Below are 12876 nucleotides of genomic sequence, written 5' to 3'. Positions count from 1 at the left end.
CTGGGAAGGCGCCCCCTTTCTGCCCCAGTGCCTCCTCCCTGCGGGAAAGGGGAAAGCCAGCCGGCGGCGAGCTTCGTGAGCGCGCATGTGCGTGTGCGCGCACGCGCGCCGCCGGGCTCTTTAAGTACAGGGGGCGGGGCCTGTGTTAACTCCGCCCCCGCCCCGCTCCGCCCGCAGCCGCCGAGCCGCCGGGAGCCGAGCCGGGCAGGCCGGCCGCGCCGCCCCGTCCCCGCGCCCCCCGCGCCGCCGCCGCCGCCATGCGCGCCCCCCCGCGGGCCCGGGCGCCCTAGCGCTGCCGGCGGCGGGGAAGATCGCCCCGAGCCGCCCGCCCGCCCCGATCGGCCCGCCCGGCCCGCGCCCGGCCCGCGCCTGGCCCCGCGCGGCCCCGCGAGGTGAGTGGCCGGGCCGCCAGCCCGGGTGGGGGGCCGGGGCCTCGGGGCGCACGCGGCGGGGCCGGGGGGGCTGCCCGCGTCGCGGCGGCCGCGTGGGTGGGGGCGCCGGGAACTTAGGGGAACTCCGCTGGGGGCGGGGAATTGGCGGGGGGGGGGCGCCGCGCACCCTCGCCGGGCACGCCGGCCCCCTGTGCCCGATCGGGGCCGGGCTGGGGGCCCCGGGAGGGCGCACTCGGGGCCTTCGACCTGGCTCTGCAGAGGCCGCATGGGGGGCTCCGGCTTGGGGGACGCGCAGTGCAGCTTGGGGTTCCCCCCCACCCCCCGGCGCCGGGCTCCCCTCCCCCGCCGGCTCTCTGGGTGGCGCCCCCTCTTCTCTGTCCCCCCACCCCCGGTCCTTCCCCGGGGCCTGCGGGCGCACGGGGTGCCTCCACTTTGGGAAGTTGCGGTCGGAACCCGTCCCCTCAGCCTGCACGCAGGTCCCCCAGAACCCCGCGGCGGCGGGGGCGGCCCTCAGGGCGGGTGCGGTTAGGACTCCGCGGGGCGCCCGTCCTCCCCGCATCCCGGGCGCCGGGAACGCGCTGTACCTGCGAGCCGCCCCCTCCACACACACACACACACACACACACACACACACACACACACACACACACACACACAGACACACACACACACACACACAGACACACACACACACACACACACACACACACACACACACACACACACACACACACACACACACACACACACACACACACACACACCCACACACCCCCCCCCCGACCTCGCCGCCTCGCGCCCCGGGTCCCGCGGGGAGAGCTCCCGGCGGCGGGGGAGGCTCAGTTCCGCCGCTCGGCCTCCTCCCTTCCTCCCCCGCCTCCTCCCTCCCCCCTGTGGGTGAGAACTGGCTTTATTATGATTATGATTTTCTCTCTCCCCTTTTGCAGCGCGAGGGGGAGGAGGAGCGCGGCGAGCCGGCCAGGGGGAGTTGTGGCCTTGACTTTGCCCTTTCTCGCACCCGGAGCCGGGCCGCAGCGGCTGAGATAACGGGGGCTTTGCGGGGCTGCGGACTGGGAGGGCGTCGTGGGTGGCCCTTTATTTCTGTGGGAACCAGGAAGGATGCGTGGGTTCGGCTGTGCCGCGCGGCTCCGGGTTCGAGCCCGCTGTGGACACTCCGGGGCCCTCTGCACGCGGCAGGGTGGCCGCGTCCAGGTGCTGCGGGATAGGCACGTCCCCGCCCCTCACACTTGGCCCGGCAATCTGCACCCTCAGACTATGTGTGCCCAGGGCCCGCCTTGCATTTTGTTGGTGGTGATGGGACTGTTAAAAAGGGGGGGTTTCTCCTGTGCCCCGGGGGCGCGGTGGTGACTCAGGTGGCTCCCCCATCTCGGCCTGGAAATTTACCACCGGTGCCGGGGCCTGCCGGGAGATGCGGGGAACCTGCGGCCCAGACTTGGGGGCGGGAGCTGCTAGCCCGCCGCCCACCGGGATCGATACTATTGATGGATCCCTGCGGATGTTGAAGGCCTGTCAGGCTGCGGTGAGGGATGGAGCCCCCCAGGCTACGCACCCCCACACCACCCCTGAGCTTGGCCCCGCGGGGAGGATTCCTTTGGCCTGAACCCTCATCAATAACACTCAGCCCCCCAAGATTCCTGGGAGCTGCTTGTGGGGATGGGGGTACCCTCTGGCCGTCTCAAGTGTCATCGTCGTCCCCCCTTAAAGGAAGTGGAGGCCGCAAGGCCTGGCCCCCCACTGGGAGGAGGGGTCCCCTACTTCTCTGTTCTCAGCCCCCCAGCAAGGCCTGCGGTGTAAGAGCTGGGGGTGCCCACTGAGATTGTTTTTTGATTTTGATGTTTTGCAGGGTGGGATGCCTGGTGGAGGGGGCTCCTGCCTGGTGGGAAGCTGGGAGTTGGGGTGCTCAGGGGGCCTGTGGCTCCCCCTCTGCTGACAGGACCCTCACATGCAGTGCTACCTGTGTGGGGGGTGGGCTGTGCTTTCATTGTCTGTGCCCACTCCTCCTCTGCTTCCTTCCCTGTGCAGGAGGGGCCTGAGCGTGGGCTGCTGCATGTTGGGGGAGTGGGGCTGCTGGTTGTGGGCCAGTGGCATCTTAGGCCTCTGGAGACTGGGAAAGGACTTCTTCATTTGCCATACCCACAGCCACTGGTCGCCATGGCAGTGGAGAGGGATACAGACCTCACTGTGTGCCCGGCCCTGCCCTCAGCAGGACTCCACTCCTGGCTGCAGAAGCCCTGAGGCTGGTACCCTCAGCATCCCAGTCTAGGGCCCAGAGGGGCTGAGTGACTTGTTCAAGGACACACAGCTTGTCTGCAGACCTAAGGATGAAATTACCCGGTGTCCTCAGTGTGGCCTTGTCCCAGGCGAGTGGAGAGCCCAGAACAGGACCTCCCCTTCAGGCAGCTCCTGAAGTGCCTGCTCCCCTGTCTTGGGATTAGGGGGGTGGCAGCAGTGCCAGCTGCAGTCCTGGCATTTCTTTGAAGTCTCATCTTGTCTTCCACGTTCATGCAAATCTGGCCTTTGCCTGGGCTTGGCGGCTTTGTTTATTTTGCAGTGAAAACACGGTCCTGAATTATTGACGTGGAGCCGGCTCCACGGAGGTGCTGGTGGTCTGGAGAGGGGGTGCCTGTGGCTCCAGCCCTGAGGGCGGAAGGGGGTTGGCATGGGCAGAGGGACAGGACAGCCCAGGGGTGTTACTCCTGCTTTGGGATCTCAACCACTGTCATTGTCAACTCAAAGTGGGGCAGGCTGGGAACAGAGGGCTGGTGCCAGGCTGGGGCTGGAGTCTGCAGACTCAGAGGGCTGGTGCCAGGCTGGGGCTGGAGTCTGCAGGCTCAGACTCCATCCCAAACAGGCAGTGGAGGGTAGTGTGGGCCCAGCCATTGCAGCCTCCCTGGGGGTGGTCTCCCGTCCGCTTACTTGGGGGTTTCTGTTCAGCCCCCTGCAAGCAGGGTGCTGGAGAGGGCTGGGGGCAGAAAGTGTGAGTGCTAATCTCTACCCCAGCTTGGCTGATGGTCGGTCTCTTTTTAAAGATAGAGTGAGAGAGACAGATGGAGGGAGATGGAGAGACGTCACAACACTGTTCCATCAGTTGTGCAGCCTCCCCCATGCAGGTGCTCTCTACTTTATGTGGGGGGGCCCAGGATTTGAACCCCAGTCCTCTCACATGGTAAGTGGTGTGCCTTACTTGGTGCGCTGCCTCCCGGCCCCCACTGCTTTTGACAGGTGTGTCTGGCACCCCATAGGTGAGACTGTACCCAGCCTCTGATCACTTGGGGACTTGGGGTGCTGTAAGGTCATGGGACATGGGTGAGAATAGGAGTGGGGGGTTTCCCCTCCATCTGTGCAACTCCTGCCACCATTTGTGCAAAGCGGGCCAGGGGTGAGAAGGTTCTAGAAAGTTGGTGTTGCCCTCGGGCCTGCTTTCAAATCCTGCTTCAGTCAGATAATAAAGGCTGAGGTTGAAGTGGGTGACCTGGGGCATCTTCCCCAGGGGGAAGAAGGGGGGAGAGAGGGGCCTTGTGCAGTGACGCTGGGATGTGGCCCTGGCCTGCACTATCCCCTTAGCACTGTCGCACTGAGCCATGGGACCCTCCTGAGGTGGTCATCTTGTTGCATTTACAAAAAGATATTTTAATTTATTTTTATTTTAATTCTGGTTTATGGCATTCCTGAGGATTGAACCTGGGACCTCAGAGCCTCAGTCATGAGAGCCTTTTGCACAACCATGATGCTGTTTTCCCCGCCTTGAATTTTTTCAATTTTTTTTTTTTTTAAGATTTATTTAGTTTTGAGAGAGACACACACAGAACCAGTGCATCCCTCTGGCTAGTGCGCTACTGGGGTTTGAACTCAGGGCCATGTGCTCCTGGGTCCTGTGCTTCCTCCACCTGCTGCCTTCCCAGGCTGCTGGTCTGTTGAGTGTTGGCAGTTACCTAAGACTCAGTACTGGTGGGGGGTGGGTTGGTTGACCTGGACACACTGGGTCTCAGCTGGGAGTAAGGCCTTGGGCTGTTGGCATTGTGTTTTGTCTGCTGCCTGCACTGTGCCTCTTCCTGGCTTTTGTGCTGTGCTGCCATCTTGTGCCCCTCTCCCCCCACCATTTGCCAAGGGCCATCCACCATCCCAGCCCCACCTCACTTCCCCCCAGAACTGGTCCAGACTTTTCTGCTGATGGAAGGTTCTAGCTCTTCCTGGCCCTTGGGAAGGTCAGAGCTCACCTGTTCTGGAGAAAGTGGGGCAGCCAGCCCTACATGGCCCGAGGCCACTGTCCCTGCCCCTGCCCGCTCTGCTGGCTGTGGCTTCCAGGTTCCTGATTGGAGTCATAGCATGGGGGGGGATGGGCAGCAGAGAATGCTTTTTATTAGTCATTTGACAAATATCCCAGAATGACCCACTGCAAAAGCATGATGCTAAGGACTAGGCTTTTTCTTGTCTTCTTTTTATATTTATTTATTTACTTATTTATTTATTTTCCCTATTGTTGCCCTTGTTTTTATTGTTGTTGTAGTTACTATTGTTGTTATTGATGTTGTCGTTGTTGGATAGGACAGAGAGAGATGGAGAGAGGAGACGAAGACAGAGAGGAGGAGAGAAAGAGACATCTGCAGACCTGCTTTACTGCCTGTGAAGCGACTCCCCTGGGTGGGGAGCCGGGAGCTCCAACTGGGATCCTTGCCGCCGGTCCTTGAGTTTTGTGTCACGTGCGCCTAACCTGCTGCGCTACCGCCCGACTCCCAGGACTAGGCTTTTAATTTTATTTATTGGATAGAGACAGAGATTGAGAAGAAAGGAGGAAATAAAAGGAGAGAGAGACACACACAGAGAGGCACCTGCACTCAAAAGGCTCCCCCCACCCCCCGCAGGTGAGGACCAGGGGGTTTGAACCTGGGTCCTTATGCATTGTAACATGTGCACCACTGCCCAAGTCCCAAGGACTTGGCTTTATAAGAAAAGGCCCTCTGGAGAGGGATGTCACAGTGTCACTGCAGAGCCAGGCACAGGCCAGCGCAGGGTGACAGCATCAGGTCCCACCATACTGCTTCTCTCCCCTCAACCACGGGGCAGCTTGAGGCTTTCATTCTGGGACATTCCCAGTAGGACTTGGCAGGCTGCAGCCCGAGGCCGACCCAGCCCGCCTCCCTCTGTGTAGCCTGGAGGCGTTTATTTTATTTTATTTTTTTTAATTTATTCTCTTTTGTTGCCCTTGTTTTATTGTTGTAGTTGATGTCATCGTTGGATAGGACAGAGAGAAATGGAGAGAGGAGGGGAAGACAGAGAGGGGGAGAGAAAGACAGACACCTGCAGACCTGCTTCACGGCCTGTGAAACGACTCCCCTGCAGGTGGGGAACTGGGGGCTCGAACTGGAATCCTTACTCTGGTCCTTGTGCTTTGCGCCATGTGCGCTTAACCCGCTGCGCTACCGCCTGACTCCCTCCTGGAGGCTTTCACTCTTCCTTCTTTTCCTTCCTTCCTTCCTCCCTTCCTTCCTTCATTTATTCATTCATTGTTTTTGGCTGCTGGGGCTTTGTGCCTGCATGCTCTCACTGCTCCTGGTGGACTTTTTTGTTTCTTGTTTTTATTTTTGTTTATTTATTGAATATAGATAAAAACTGAGAGAGAAGAGCTATGTTGTGGTGCATCCAATTCAGTGTACACATTACCGGGTACTAGGACCTGGGTTTGAGCCCTCGCTGCCCACCTCCTGATGGGCTGGGGTGGAGGAGAGGTAGCTTCATAAGCAGTGAAGTGTTGCAGGTGTCACTCCCCCCCCTCTCAATTTCTCTCTGTCTCCATTCAAAATAAATAAAATGGAATGAATATTAAAACAAGAGAGGGAGCAAGAGACACCAGCAGTCCTGTTCCACAGCTCATGAAGCTTCACCCCTGCAGGTGGGGACCAGGGGTTTGAACCTGGGACCATCCCCACGGTAACATGTGCTCTACCAAGTGCGCCACTACTATGAAATTTCCCCTTTACGTGTGGTGCTCCCATGTGGTGGCCTGGAGCTCGAACCCTGGTCCTTGAACATGGCAAAGTGTGCTCTGGCAGGTGAGCCATCTCCTGGCCCTTTATTTATTTATTTTTAAATGGTTTAAAGAAGTAGAAAGAGGAGGTTTTTCTTGTTGAGGAGACAGGAGGTGCAGGGTATGCACATGTGGGGCCTGAATCCCAGTTGTCAGGGGCAGCTGGCCTCTGCGTCCCCAACAATGCAGGGCTGTGACACCCTTCTGTTCATAGCAGCTTAGTAGCCTGAGCTCTGAGTGGGGTCCTGCCCCAAGTGGGGCGGGAGTGGAGGGAAGGAGGAGAGATCCATGGCTGGGTGCTGCTGTGCTCATCCCTGTGAGTGCCTGTGGGTGCTGGGCCAGCCAGGAGGGTCACAGCCAGGGTCCGAGCCAGGGGCATGGCCACTCCACTTAGCGTGGAGGGACCCTGTGTTGTTTTGTGCTGGCTCACGCCCCCTTCGCCCACAGACCACAACCTGCACACGGAGTGCCTGTCAGATTGCGGGGTCCCGCCAGCACCTGCAGGAGCCCCCACATCTGCACACATCAGGGGCCGCTGGGAGTAAGTGAGGGGTGGCCTCCCCCCTTCCACTCTGTCTGCCAGCCCCCTGTGCCACCCAGGCTGCTTGGGGCCAGGCCCTAGTCTTGTGACTCTGGGGCTTGTCTGGGACCTGCCCTTCTGGCAGGAGGCCTGGGCACCTCCTTGGGAGGGTGTCTGGGAACTCCCCCCCCCCCCCAAATTGTCCTCACACTGAACTCTGGCTCTGGCCCCTCTGATCGCTGCCTGGGTTATGTCTGCTTGGAGACAACGCTGGGGGTGGTGGGGGCCCATGAGGGGTTTGCTGGCAGGCTCCTGGATGTGACCTACTGGCACATCCAGTAATTCCTATGACCAGGCAAGCCAGGGGAGGGGGGTCTCCCCCTTTCTTTTTTCCCTCCAGGGTTATCACTGGGGTTTGATGCCTGCACTATGGATCCACTGCTCCTGGAGGCCATTCCCCCCGCCCAATTTTGTTGCCCTTGTTGTTGGATAGGACAGAAAGAAATTGAGAGAGGAGGGGAAGACAGAGGGAGAAGGACAGACACCTGCAGACCTGCTTCACCGCTTGTGAAGCGACCTCCTTGCGGGTGGGTAGCCGGGAGCTCGAACCCGGATCCTTGTGCTGGTCCTTGCACTTTGTGCCACGTGCACTTAGTCTGGTGCGTTTAGTCTGCTGCGCTATCGCCTGGCTCCCGGGGTCCCCCTTTTTACTTGCATATAGAGACAGAGGTAAAAGACTGAGGAGACAGGCAGCATGATGGTGACACAAAGAGACTCATGCCCGAGGCTCCAAAGTCCCATATTCATTCCCCCAGACACTACCATAAGCCAGAGCTGAGCAGGGCTCTGGGAGAAAAAAGAGAGAGAGAGAGAGAGAGAGAAGAGAGACAGGCACTGCAGCACTTCTCCACGATTCAAGAAGCTTCCTTTCCTTGGTGCAGGTACTCAAACCGGGGTCCTTGCACATGGTAAAGTGTGTGCTCTACCGGGTGCCATCTCCCAGCCCCCTAAGCATGTAGATTTTGCTTTTCCAGATCACTTTATTGGGTGTGTGTGCGTGTTGAGGGCAGATGGATTATGGGGCAGTGGTTGACAGGTGGGGATACGCTTTCCTCTGCCTGTGATGGTGTCTGCACTGCGTCTCACCCTCTTGAATCCTCCTCCACCCTCATGCACTGGGTCCCTCTTGAGGGTTATTTATTTATTTATTTTTAGCATTTATTTATTTTCCCTTTTTGCTGCCTTTTTTTTATTGTTGTTGTAGTTATTGTTGGTGTTATTGCTGTTGTCAATGTTGGCTAGGACAGAGAGAAATGGTGAGAGGAGAGGAAGACAGAGAGGGGGAGAGAAAGACAGACACCTGCAGACCTGTTTCACCGCCTGTGAAGTGACTCCCCTGCGGGTGGGGACCCGGGGGCTGGAACCAGGATCCTTAAGCCCGTCCTTGTGCTTGGTGCCACATGTGCTTAACCCGCTGCGCTACCACTCCCATTAATTTTTTAATATTTATTTATTTATTTATTTATTTTCATTTTTGTTGCCACTGTCTTTTATTGTTGTTGTAGTTATTATTGTTATTGATGTTGTCATTGTTGGATAGGACAGAGAGAAATAGAGAGAGGAGGGGAAGACGGGGAGAGAAAGACAGACACCTGCAGACCTGCTTCACCGCCTGTGAAGCGACTCCCCTGTAGTTTTGTTTTGTTTTTTAGAAGATTTATTTGGTAAAGAGATAAAGGAGAGGAGGGAAGCAGAGAACCAGAGCATCATTGTGGCACATGGCACTGACAGGTCCTGAATCTGGGACCTCAGTCTGGAACCTCTGGCTTGTCGGCTCAGTCTTCTAGCCACTGTGCCCCCTCCCTGCCCATGGTGCATTTTGTTTATTTTCCTCAGAGCCCTGCTCAGCTCTGGCTTATGGTGGTGCTAGGGATTGAACCTGGGACCTCAGAGCCTCAGGCATGAGAGTCTTTACAGAACCACCATGCTATCGCCCCTGCCTTTATTTTTTTTAAAAAATATTTATTTACTTTTCTGCTACAACAGAGTAGAGAGATTGAGAGGGGAAGAAAAGACAGGGAGAGAGAGACACCTGCACACCTGCTTCACTGTTCCTCAAACTTTCCCCTTGTAGGTGGGGAGTGTGTGAGTGGGGGATGGGGGGGCTTGAACCTGGGTCCTTGCACATTGTAATGTGTGCTCTCAACCAAGTGTACCACTGCCCCAGCCCCTAATTTATAAGGATGTATTTACTTACTCATAAGAGAATAGAAGGAGAGAGACAGAGACAGAACCAGGCCATCACTCTAGTGCTAGAGCCCAGTGCCCAGCCCTGGCACCAGCTCCCAGCTCCCCCTGTATTTATTTTTATTTTTATTTATTTATTATTGAATAGAAACAGAGAGAAATTGAGAGGTCTGGGGGAGATAGGGAGAGAGATAGAGACTTGTACAGCCCTGCTTTACCACTCATGAAGCTTTCCCTCTGCAGGTGGGGGCTAGGGCCTTGAACTTGGGTCCTTGCGCATTGTGATGCGTGCGCTTTACCAGGTGCGCCACCACCTGGCCCCTCCCCCTGTATTTTTAACTGTTTTTCCTAGCACCCCAACTTGGGCTCTGCACCCCCAGCTCCTGCCCCTCCCAGGAGCTGGGCAAGGGGCTGTTTAGAAACAGAATTATAGCAGTTGTGACCCATCAGGGTGATGTCGGGGTGCGGGTACCCGAGCCCTGATGTTAGGGTGCCCCTCCAAGGTGCCATTGCAGAGTTGGAGCTGGGAGTGGGTGTTGGCACAACACCCACTGGCAGACTGGGAGGCTGGAAGGGGTGACCCCACGTGTGGAGCCATGCAGGGACACTCTGGCCATTTGTCCTGCCGCCCCGGGCGGTGCAGGCGGCCACAGGGGCTGTTGTCTCCGCCAGCTGGGCCATCTGTCCCCCACATGACAGCCAAAGGGATCCCCATCCTCAGAGCCACCCCCATGGGCAGCAGGGAGCCAAGTCCTCATCCGCCCCCCTCTGCAGTCTGCCCCAGCCCCCCATCTGTCTCCTGAGACGCTCCCAGTGTCTGCAGGGTGTTTGGATGGCAGCTGGGTGGGGTGGGGGCGTGGGGGAGTTTGACGCCGAGGCTGGTTAGTGGTACTGCCTTAGAGGAGAGACAGGAGGAGCAGGAATCTGGTGGGGGGTGTCCAGGGAATCTGGGGCGCATCCTCCAGGAGACTCTCTAGCTGTCAGGGTGGAGGGCACAGTGGGGGGACTCTGAGGACCCCCCCCCCCCCCACACACACACACACAGGTTGCTGTGTGATCCTGCACAGCCTCTCTGGGCCTGGGCCCTCGTCTCTAGCAGGCAGAGCTGCACAGGACTCGGCTCTGAGGAGGGTAGCTTGCTCCCCTCAACCCCCTCTGGGGCAGTGGCCACAGCAATGCCTGCTGCTCTCATAGGAAGACCTCCCCACCTGGCCCACTGCCACCGTGGGGTCACACCGTGGGGAGGGTGTTTTACTTTGATATTTATTAAAAAGATGGATGGGGAGGGAGAGAAGAGGGGCTGAGGAGCACTCTGGCACATACGATGTGACCCCTCCTGGGGCACCCGAGATTCTGTTCTTAGCGCTCACTCTGTCTGTCGGGGTGATCAGGGCCAGGGGTGGCACTGCGAGCCTCATGCCCACAGGCCCGGTGCTCTACCACCAAACCCCAGAACTACCTCCCTGGCCTGGCTGCTTCCCTTCCCCTTCATTATTTATTTATTTGTTCATTATAATTGTTATTATTATTGTTTGTCACCGGGGTTATCACTGAGGCTTATTGACTGCATAATGTTACTGCTCCTGGGTTCCCCCTTTTTTTTTTAAATTATTATCGTGGGTGGGGGTAGATAGCATAATGGTTATGCAAAGAGACTCTCTTGTCTGCGACTCCAAGGTCCCAGGTTCAGTCCTCCTGCACCGCCATAAATCAAAGCTGAACAGTGCTCTGGTAAATAAATAAAAATCATAACCTGGGGGGCCAGGTGGTGGCACCCTTGGTTCAGCGCATATGTTACAGTGCACAAGGATGCAGGTTCAAGCTCCTAGCCCCCACTTGCAGGAGGAAAGCTTCACAAGTGGTGAAGCAGGGCTGCAGGTGTCTCTCTGTCTCTCACCCTCTCTATCTCCCCATTCTTAATGCTTCTCTGTGCTCTCTACTGGGTGTCACCATCCCTCACCTTTTTTTTTTTTTTTTTTAAAGATTTTATTTATGAGAAAGACAAGAGGAGAGAGAAAGAACCAGACATCACTCTGGTACATGTGCTGCCGGGGATCGAACTCGGGACCTCATGCTTGAGAGTCCAAAGCTTTATCATTGCGCCACCTCCCGGACCATGCCATCCCCCCCTTTTTTTTACAGATTTAAAAAAAATTACATTTCTGGGGGGCAGGTGGTGGTGCATCTGGTTGAGCACACATGTTACCTTGCACAAGGATGTGGGTTCAAGTCCCTGGTCCCCACATGCAGGGGGGAAGCTTCAAGAGTGGTGAAGCAGTGCTGCAGGTGTCTCTGTCTGTCTTGCTCTTCCCTCTTGACCTCTCTCTGCCCCTACCAAATAAATAAAATACAATGAAAATGTTACTTCTGTTTGTTTGTTTTTCTTTTATCAGAGCATTGAACCTGGGACCTGGGAACCTCAGACTTGAGAGTCTGTTTGCACCACCATTATGCTATTTCCTCCACCCAAAACAGTTTTTTTTTTTAAGGAGAGACCAGAGCTCCGCGCCTCTCACATTCCTCATGTTCTGCTTTTCTTCTTTTTGTATGGTGCTGGTGTTCGAACCCAGGGCCTTGTACACACTGTGGGGGGCAGCAGCCCCTGGTCACCGAGGGTGTGTCCTATGGACACTCAGCTGGAGCTTCTTTCAGGGCTGCAAGGCCGGCCTTCCCTAAGAGCACCTGCTGCCCGGAGGGCGGGTTGGGGAACCTCCTTTATTCCTGCTGTCAGACTCAGCACTGAGACTCAGTACCAGCACCTACAAATGAGGGTGGGGGGAAAGGTGTGCATCCTGCTGGCTGCAGGGTGGGTGTGGCCACTGAGACCAAGTCCTGACAGTTGCCATGTGTGGCTCAGGCTTGGGGGGTGGGGTGGGGGGTGGAGGTGGGGCCCACACTGCAGAGCAGTCACCCTCTTGTGGGCCTCTCCTTTCACTGCAGAGGGGGACCAGGTGCAAGGTTCGAGGATCTGCCCCCCTGTAGGACATGGGCCTGCCTGCTGTCCTGGAGGGCTCTGCAAGCTTGTGGGGCACTGGAAGAGGCTGGGTGGAGGCAGAGCTGAGAAGGTGCTGCATTGTGGAGGGAAGGGGCCAGGAGCCAAGGACTGTGGGTGGGTGCCTCTGGGCGCAGGGACGTGGTCCTTCCGGCTCCTGGGCCTGAGCCCTGGCAGGCTCTGCCTCTTGACCCTTGGAATGCTGAGGACAACATGTCGGCAGTGTGTGAAGCCACCCAGTGTCATTTCCCATGACAGTGTGGAAGCCTCTTCCATGAAGTCCAGTGGCTGGGCTCTAGGTGGTGGGTGTGGTCACTTAGATGGCCGTGTGTCGGGCTGGCTGGTCTGTGGGGACAGTTGTGGGGTGCAGAGAGGATCCTGGCAACTACATGGTGTGCTGGTGGCAGAAGGAGACACAGAGGGGACTTTTGGGGACATCAGGGCACTGAGAGATGGGTGTTTGGAGGGTGGGTTGTCTAGATGTGGTATTGTTTTATTTATTTATTTTTTGTAGTTTCTTTTTCACCCAGAGTGCTGCTCAGTCTTATAGTGGTGTCGGGGACTGAACCTGAGACCTTGGAGCTTCAGACTAGTCTTTTTGCATTATCATCATGCTACCTTTTTTTTTTTTTTTTTACCTGCGTTACTTCACAGTACTAGTGGATAACCAGACAGAAAG

General features: G+C 57.1%; 1 protein-coding gene across 16 annotated transcripts in view; it reads left to right on the top strand.

Moving 5' to 3' along the window:
* Positions 1–203: 203 nt before the first annotated feature.
* The window catches only part of NCOR2 (nuclear receptor corepressor 2), a 118460-nt gene continuing 105787 nt past the window's right edge, over positions 204–12876 (top strand). For 15 of the 16 annotated variants that reach the window (XM_060193290.1, XM_060193289.1, XM_060193277.1 and 12 more), the window contains exon 1: positions 262–392. The gene's annotated coding sequence lies outside the window, so the exon portion shown is untranslated. Of the gene's footprint in view, positions 393–12876 lie in introns of all 16 variants that reach the window. The other variant, XM_060193276.1, reaches the window with a different exon arrangement.

This window comes from Erinaceus europaeus, chromosome 6 (assembly GCF_950295315.1).
Source record: "Erinaceus europaeus chromosome 6, mEriEur2.1, whole genome shotgun sequence".
Classification (NCBI taxonomy): Eukaryota; Metazoa; Chordata; class Mammalia; order Eulipotyphla; family Erinaceidae; genus Erinaceus; species Erinaceus europaeus.
Note: the sequence above shows the minus strand (reverse complement) of the source record. Positions and strands in the feature narration are given on the sequence as shown.